We start from the raw sequence: 9,132 nt of genomic DNA, 5'->3' as shown, positions 1-9,132 counted from the left end.
TGTAGTGGGGGAGTCTAGGACCAGAGGACACAGATAGAGTGGATGTGGAGAGGATGTTTCCTATAGTGGGGGAGTCTAGGACCAGAGGACACAGATAGAGTGGATGTGGAGAGGATGTTTCCTATAGTGGGGGAGTCTAGGACCAGAGGACACAGATAGAGTGGATGTGGAGAGGATGTTTTCTGTAGTGGGGTAGTCTAGGACCAAAGGACACAGATAGAGTGGATGTGGAGAGGATGTGTCCTATAGTGGGGGAGTCTAGGACCAGAGGACACAGATAGAGTGGATGTGGAGAGGATGTTTCCTATAGTGGGGGAGTCTAGGAGCAGAGGACACAGATAGAGTGGATGTGGAGAGGATGTTTCCTATAGTGGGGGAGTCTAGGACCAGAGGACACAGATAGAGTGGATGTGGAGAGGATGTTTCCTGTAGTGGGGGAGTCTATGACCAGGGGACACAGATAGAGTGGATGTGGAGAGGATGTTTCCTGTAGTGGGGGAGTCTAGGACCAGAGGACACAGATAGAGTGGATGTGGAGAGGATGTTTCCTGTAGTGGGGGACTCTATGACCAGGGGACACAGATAGAGTGGATGTGGAGAGGATGTTTCCGCTCGTGGGGAAGTCTAGGACCAGACGACACAGATAGAGTGGATGTGGAGAGAATGTTTCCTGTAGTGGGGGAGTCTAGGACCAGAGGACACAGATAGAGTGGATGTGGAGAGGATGTTTCCTGTAGTGGTGGAGTCTAGGACCAGAGGACACAGATAGAGTGGATGTGGAGGGGATGTTTCCTATAGTGGGGGAGTCTAGGATCAGAGGACACAGATAGAGTGGATGTGGAGAGGATGTTTCCTATAGTGGGGAAGTCTAGGACAAGAGGACACAGATAGAGTGGATGTGGAGAGGATGTTTCCTATAGTAGGGGAGTCTAGGACCAGAGGACACAGATAGAGTGGATGTGGAGAGGATGTTTCCTGTAGTGGGGGAGTCTAGGACCAGAGGACACAGATAGAGTGGATGTGGAGGGGATGATTCCTATAGTGGGGGAGTCTAGGATCACAGATAGAGTGGATGTGGAGAGAATGTTTCCTGTAGTGGGGGAGTCTAGGACCAGAGGACACAGATAGCGTGGATGTGGAGAGGATGTTTCCTGTAGTGGGGGAGTCTAGGACCAGAGGACACAGATAGAGTGGATGTGGAGGGGATGTTTCCTATAGTGGGGGAGTCTAGGATCAGAGGACACAGATAGAGTGGATGTGGAGAGGATGTTTCCTATAGTGGGGAAGTCTAGGACAAGAGGACACAGATAGAGTGGATGTGGAGAGGATGTTTCCTGTAGTGGGGGAGTCTAGGACCAGAGGACACAGATAGAGTGGATGTGGAGAGGATGTTCCCTGTAGTGGGGGAATATAGGACCAGAGGACACAGATAGACTGGATGTGGAGAGGATGTTTCCTGTAGTGGGGGAGTCTAGAACCAGAGGACACAGATAGACTGGATGTGGAGAGGATGTTTCCTATAGTGGGGGAGTCTAGGACCAGAGGACACAGATAGAGTGGATGTGGAGTGGATGTTTCCTGTAGTGGGGGAGTCTATGACCAGGGGACACAGATAGAGTGGATGTGGAGAGGATGTTTCCTGTAGTGGGGGAGTCTAGGACCAGAGGACACAGATAGAGTGGATGTGGAGAGGATGTTCCCTGTAGTGGGGGAATATAGGACCAGAGGACACAGACAGATTGGATGTGGGGAGGATGTTTCCGCTCGTGGGGAAGTCTAGGACCAGACGACACAGATAGAGTGGATGTGGAGAGGATGTTTCCTATAGTGGGGGAGTCTAGGACCAGAGGACACAGTTAGAGTGGATGTGGAGAGGATGTTTCCTGTAGTGGGGGAGTCTATGACCAGAGGACACAGATAGAGTGGATGTGGAGAGGATGTTTCCTATAGTGGGGGTGTCTAGGACCAGAGGACACAGATAGAGTCGATGTGGAGAGGATGTTTCCTATAGTGGGGGAGTCTAGGACCAGAGGACACAGATAGAGTGGCTGTGGAGAGGATGTTTCCTGTAGTGGGGGAATCTAGGACCAGAGGACACAGATAGAGTGGCTGTGGAGAGGATGTTTCCTGTAGTGGGGGAGTCTAGGACCAGAGGACACAGATAGAGTGGATGTGGAGTGGATGTTTCCTAAAGTGGGGGAGTCTAGGACCAGAGGACACAGATAGAGTGGATGTGGAGAGGATGTTTCCTGTAATGGGGGAGTCTAGGACCAGAGGACACAGATAGAGTTGATGTGGAGAAGATGTTTCCTATAGTGGGGAGTCTAGGACCAGAGGACACAGATAGAGTGGATGTGGAGAGGATGTTTCCTGTAGTGGGGGAGTCTAGGACCAGAGGACACAGATAGAGTGGATGTGGAGAGGATGTTTCCTATAGTGCGGGAGTCCAGGACCAGAGGGCACAGATAGAGTGGATGTGGAGTGGATGTTTCCTGTAATGGGGGAGTCTAGGACCAGAGGACACAGATAGAGTGGATGTGGAGAGGATGTTTCCTGTAGTAGGGGAGTCTAGGACCAGAGGACACAGATAGAGTGGATGTGGAGAGGATGTTTCCTGTAGTGGGGGAATCTAGGACCAGAGGACACAGATAGAGTGGATGTGGAGAGGATGTTTCCTGTAGTGGGGGAGTCTAGGACCATAGGACACAGATAGAGTGGATGTGGAGAGGATGTTTCCTATAGTGGGGGAGTCTAGGACCAGAGGACACAGATAGAGTGGATGTGGAGAGGATGTTTCCTATATTGGGGGAGTCTAGGACCAGAGGACACAGATAGAGTGGATGTGGAGAGGATGTTTCCTGTAGTGGGAGGAGTCTAGGACCAGAGGACACAGATAGAGTGGATGTGGAGAGGATGTTTCCTGTAGTGGGGGAGTCTAGGACCAGAGGACACAGATAGAGTGGATGTGGAGAGGATGTTTCCTGTAGTGGGGGAGTCTATGACCAGGGGACACAGATAGAGTGGATGTGGAGAGGATGTTTCCTGTAGTGGGGGAGTCTAGGACCAGAGGACACAGATAGAGTGGATGTGGAGAGGATGTTTCCTGTAGTGGGGGAGTCTAGGACCAGAGGACACAGATAGAGTGGATGTGGAGAGGATGTTTCCTGTAGTGGGGGAGTCTACGACCAGGGGACACAGATAGAGTGGATGTGGAGAGGATGTTTCCTGTAGTGGGGGAGTCTAGGACCAGAGGACACAGATAGAGTGGATGTGGAGAGGATGTTTCCTGTAGTGGGGGAGTCTAGGACCAGAGGACACAGATAGAGTGGATGTGGAGAGGATGTTTCCTGTAGTGGGGGAGTCTAGGACCAGAGGACACAGATAGAGTGGATGTGGAGGGGATGTTTCCTATAGTGGGGGAGTCTAGGATCAGAGGACACAGATAGAGTGGATGTGGAGAGGATGTTTCCTATAGTGGGGAAGTCTAGGACAAGAGGACACAGATAGAGTGGATGTGGAGAGGATGTTTCCTATAGTGGGGGAGTCTAGGACCAGAGGACACAGATAGAGTGGATGTGGAGAGGATGTTTCCTGCAGTGGGGGAGTCTATGACCAGAGGACACAGATAGAGTGGATGTGGAGAGGATGTTTCCTGTAGTGGGGGTCTAGGACCAGAGGACACAGATAGAGTGGATGTGGAGAGGATGTTTCCTATAGTGTGGGAGTCTAGGACAAGAGGACACAGATAGAGTGGATGTGGAGAGGATGTTCCCTGTAGTGGGGGAATATAGGACCAGAGGACACAGATAGAGTGGATGTGGAGAGGATGTTTCCTATAGTGGGGGGAGTATGGGACCAGAGGACACAGATAGAGTGGATGTGGAGAGGATGTTTCCTGTAGTGGGAGGAGTCTAGGACCAGAGGACACAGATAGAGTGGATGTGGAGAGGATGTTTCCTGTAGTGGGGGAGTCTAGGACCAGAGGACACAGATAGAGTGGATGTGGAGAGGATGTTTCCTGTAGTGGGGGAGTCTATGACCAGGGGACACAGATAGAGTGGATGTGGAGAGGATGTTTCCTGTAGTGGGGAAGTCTAGGACCAGAGGACACAGATAGAGTGGATGTGGAGAGAATGTTTCCTGTAGTGGGGGAGTCTAGGACCAGAGGACAGAGATAGAGTGGATGTGGAGAGGATGTTTCCTGTAGTGGGGGAGTCTAGGACCAGAGGACACAGATAGAGTGGATGTGGAGGGGATGTTTCCTATAGTGGGGGAGTCTAGGATCAGAGGACACAGATAGAGTGGATGTGGAGAGGATGTTTCCTATAGTGGGGAAGTCTAGGACAAGAGGACACAGATAGAGTGGATGTGGAGAGGATGTTTCCTATAGTAGGGGAGTCTAGGACCAGAGGACACAGATAGAGTGGATGTGGAGAGGATGTTTCCTGTAGTGGGGGAGTCTAGGACCAGAGGACACAGATAGAGTGGATGTGGAGGGGATGATTCCTATAGTGGGGGAGTCTAGGATCACAGATAGAGTGGATGTGGAGAGAATGTTTCCTGTAGTGGGGGAGTCTAGGACCAGAGGACACAGATAGAGTGGATGTGGAGAGGATGTTTCCTGTAGTGGGGGAGTCTAGGACCAGAGGACACAGATAGAGTGGATGTGGAGGGGATGTTTCCTATAGTGGGGGAGTCTAGGATCAGAGGACACAGATAGAGTGGATGTGGAGAGGATGTTTCCTATAGTGGGGAAGTCTAGGACAAGAGGACACAGATAGAGTGGATGTGGAGAGGATGTTTCCTATAGTAGGGGAGTCTAGGACCAGAGGACACAGATAGAGTGGATGTGGAGAGGATGTTCCCTGTAGTGGGGGAATATAGGACCAGAGGACACAGACAGATTGGATGTGGGGAGGATGTTTCCGCTCGTGGGGAAGTCTAGGACCAGAGGACAGAGATAGAGTGGATGTGGAGAGGATGTTTCCTGTAGTGGGGGAGTCTAGGACCAGAGGACACAGATAGAGTGGATGTGGAGAGGATGTTTCCTGTAGTGGGGGAGTCTATGACCAGGGGACACAGATAGAGTGGATGTGGAGAGGATGTTTCCTGTAGTGGGGGAGTCTAGGACCAGAGGACACAGATAGAGTGGATGTGGAGAGGATGTTTCCTGTAGTGGGGGAGTCTAGGACCAGAGGACACAGATAGAGTGGATGTGGAGGGGATGATTCCTATAGTGGGGGAGTCTAGGATCACAGATAGAGTGGATGTGGAGGGAATGTTTCCTGTAGTGGGGGAGTCTAGGACCAGAGGACACAGATAGCGTGGATGTGGAGAGGATGTTTCCTGTAGTGGGGGAGTCTAGGACCAGAGGACACAGATAGAGTGGATGTGGAGGGGATGTTTCCTATAGTGGGGGAGTCTAGGATCAGAGGACACAGATAGAGTGGATGTGGAGAGGATGTTTCCTATAGTGGGGAAGTCTAGGACAAGAGGACACAGATAGAGTGGATGTGGAGAGGATGTTTCCTATAGTGGGGGAGTCTAGGACCAGAGGACACAGATAGAGTGGATGTGGAGAGGATGTTTCCTGTAGTGGGGGAGTCTATGACCAGAGGACACAGATAGAGTGGATGTGGAGAGGATGTTTCCTATAGTGTGGGAGTCTAGGACAAGAGGACACAGATAGAGTGGATGTGGAGAGGATGTTCCCTGTAGTGGGGGAATATAGGACCAGAGGACACAGATAGAGTGGATGTGGAGAGGATGTTTCCTGTAGTGTGGGAGTCTAGGACCAGAGGACACAGATAGAGTGGATGTGTAGAGGATGTTTCCTATAGTGGGGGAGTCTATGACCAGAGGACACAGATAGAGTGGATGTGGAGAGGATGTTTCCTATAGTGGGGGGAGTATGGGACCAGAGGACACAGATAGAGTGGATGTGGAGAGGATGTTTCCTGTAGTGGGAGGAGTCTAGGACCAGAGGACACAGATAGAGTGGATGTGGAGAGGATGTTTCCTGTAGTGGGGGAGTCTAGGACCAGAGGACACAGATAGAGTGGATGTGGAGAGGATGTTTCCTGTAGTGGGGGAGTCTATGACCAGGGGACACAGATAGAGTGGATGTGGAGAGGATGTTTCCTGTAGTGGGGGAGTCTAGGACCAGAGGACACAGATAGAGTGGATGTGGAGGGGATGATTCCTATAGTGGGGGAGTCTAGGATCACAGATAGAGTGGATGTGGAGGGAATGTTTCCTGTAGTGGGGGAGTCTAGGACCAGAGGACACAGATAGCGTGGATGTGGAGAGGATGTTCCCTGTAGTGGGGGAATATAGGACCAGAGGACACAGATAGAGTGGATGTGGAGAGAATGTTTCCTGTAGTGGGGGAGTCTAGGACCAGAGGACAGAGATAGAGTGGATGTGGAGAGGATGTTTCCTGTAGTGGGGGAGTCTAGGACCAGAGGACACAGATAGAGTGGATGTGGAGGGGATGTTTCCTATAGTGGGGGAGTCTAGGATCAGAGGACACAGATAGAGTGGATGTGGAGAGGATGTTTCCTATAGTGGGGAAGTCTAGGACAAGAGGACACAGATAGAGTGGATGTGGAGAGGATGTTTCCTATAGTAGGGGAGTCTAGGACCAGAGGACACAGATAGAGTGGATGTGGAGAGGATGTTTCCTGTAGTGGGGGAGTCTAGGACCAGAGGACACAGATAGAGTGGATGTGGAGGGGATGATTCCTATAGTGGGGGAGTCTAGGATCACAGATAGAGTGGATGTGGAGAGAATGTTTCCTGTAGTGGGGGAGTCTAGGACCAGAGGACACAGATAGAGTGGATGTGGAGAGGATGTTTCCTGTAGTGGGGGTCTAGGACCAGAGGACACAGATAGAGTGGATGTGGAGGGGATGTTTCCTATAGTGGGGGAGTCTAGGATCAGAGGACACAGATAGAGTGGATGTGGAGAGGATGTTTCCTATAGTGGGGAAGTCTAGGACAAGAGGACACAGATAGAGTGGATGTGGAGAGGATGTTTCCTATAGTAGGGGAGTCTAGGACCAGAGGACACAGATAGAGTGGATGTGGAGAGGATGTTCCCTGTAGTGGGGGAATATAGGACCAGAGGACACAGACAGATTGGATGTGGGGAGGATGTTTCCGCTCGTGGGGAAGTCTAGGACCAGAGGACAGAGATAGAGTGGATGTGGAGAGGATGTTTCCTGTAGTGGGGGAGTCTATGACCAGGGGACACAGATAGAGTGGATGTGGAGAGGATGTTTCCTGTAGTGGGGGAGTCTATGACCAGAGGACACAGATAGAGTGGATGTGGAGAGGATGTTTCCTATAGTGGGGGTGTCTAGGACCAGAGGACACAGATAGAGTGGATGTGGAGAGGATGTTTCCTGTAGTGGGGGAGTCTAGGACCAGAGGACACAGATAGAGTGGATGTGGAGGGGATGATTCCTGTAGTGGGGGAGTCTAGGACCAGAGGACACAGATAGAGTGGATGTGGAGAGGATGTTTCCTGTAGTGGGGGAGTCTATGACCAGGGGACACAGATAGAGTGGATGTGGAGAGGATGTTTCCTGTAGTGGGGGAGTCTAGGACCAGAGGACACAGATAGAGTGGATGTGGAGAGGATGTTTCCTGTAGTGGGGGAGTCTAGGACCAGAGGACACAGATAGAGTGGATGTGGAGGGGATGATTTCCTATAGTGGGGGAGTCTAGGATCACAGATAGAGTGGATGTGGAGGGAAAGTTTCCTGTAGTGGGGGAGTCTAGGACCAGAGGACACAGATAGCGTGGATGTGGAGAGGATGTTTCCTGTAGTGGGGGAGTCTAGGACCAGAGGACACAGATAGAGTGGATGTGGAGGGGATGTTTCCTATAGTGGGGGAGTCTAGGATCAGAGGACACAGATAGAGTGGATGTGGAGAGGATGTTTCCTATAGTGGGGAAGTCTAGGACAAGAGGACACAGATAGAGTGGATGTGGAGAGGATGTTTCCTAAAGTAGGGGAGTCTAGGACCAGAGGACACAGATAGAGTGGATGTGGAGAGGATGTTCCCTGTAGTGGGGGAATATAGGACCACAGGACACAGATAGACTGGATGTGGAGAGGATGTTTCCTGTAGTGGGGGAGTCTAGGACCAGAGGATACAGATAGAGTGGATGTGGAGAGGATGTTTCCTGTAGTGGGGGAGTCTAGAACCAGAGGACACAGATAGACTGGATGTGGAGAGGATGTTTCCTATAGTGGGGGAGTCTAGGACCAGAGGACACAGATAGAGTGGATGTGGAGAGGATGTTTCCTGTAGTGGGGGAGTCTATGACCAGGGGACACAGATAGAGTGGATGTGGAGAGGATGTTTCCTGTAGTGGGGGAGTCTAGGACCAGAGGACACAGATAGAGTGGATGTGGAGAGGATGTTCCCTGTAGTGGGGGAATATAGGACCAGAGGACACAGACAGATTGGATGTGGGGAGGATGTTTCCGCTCGATGGGGAAATCTAGGACCAGACGACACAGATAGAGTGGATGTGGAGAGGATGTTTCCTATAGTGGGGGAGTCTAGGACCAGAGGACACAGATAGAGTGGATGTGGAGAGGATGTTTCCTGTAGTGGGGGAGTCTATGACCAGAGGACACAGATAGAGTGGATGTGGAGAGGATGTTTCCTATAGTGGGGGTGTCTAGGACCAGAGGACACAGATAGAGTCGATGTGGAGAGGATGTTTCCTATAGTGGGGGAGTCTAGGACCAGAGGACACAGATAGAGTGGCTGTGGAGAGGATGTTTCCTGTAGTGGGGGAGTCTAGGACCAGAGGACACAGATAGAGTGGCTGTGGAGAGGATGTTTCCTGTAGTGGGGGAGTCTAGGACCAGAGGACACAGATAGAGTGGATGTGGAGTGGATGTTTCCTATAGTGGGGGAGTCTAGGACCAGAGGACACAGATAGAGTGGATGTGGAGAGGATGTTTCCTGTAATGGGGGAGTCTAGGACCAGAGGACACAGATAGAGTTGATGTGGAGAAGATGTTTCCTATAGTGGGGAGTCTAGGACCAGAGGACACAGATAGAGTGGATGTGGAGAGGATGTTTCCTGTAGTGGGGGAGTCTAGGACCA

Source organism: Hypanus sabinus, unplaced genomic scaffold (assembly GCF_030144855.1).
Source record: "Hypanus sabinus isolate sHypSab1 unplaced genomic scaffold, sHypSab1.hap1 scaffold_1227, whole genome shotgun sequence".
In the NCBI taxonomy this organism is placed as follows: domain Eukaryota; kingdom Metazoa; phylum Chordata; class Chondrichthyes; order Myliobatiformes; family Dasyatidae; genus Hypanus; species Hypanus sabinus.
The sequence above is the reverse complement of the archived record's forward strand: the minus strand, read 5'-3'. Positions refer to the sequence as shown.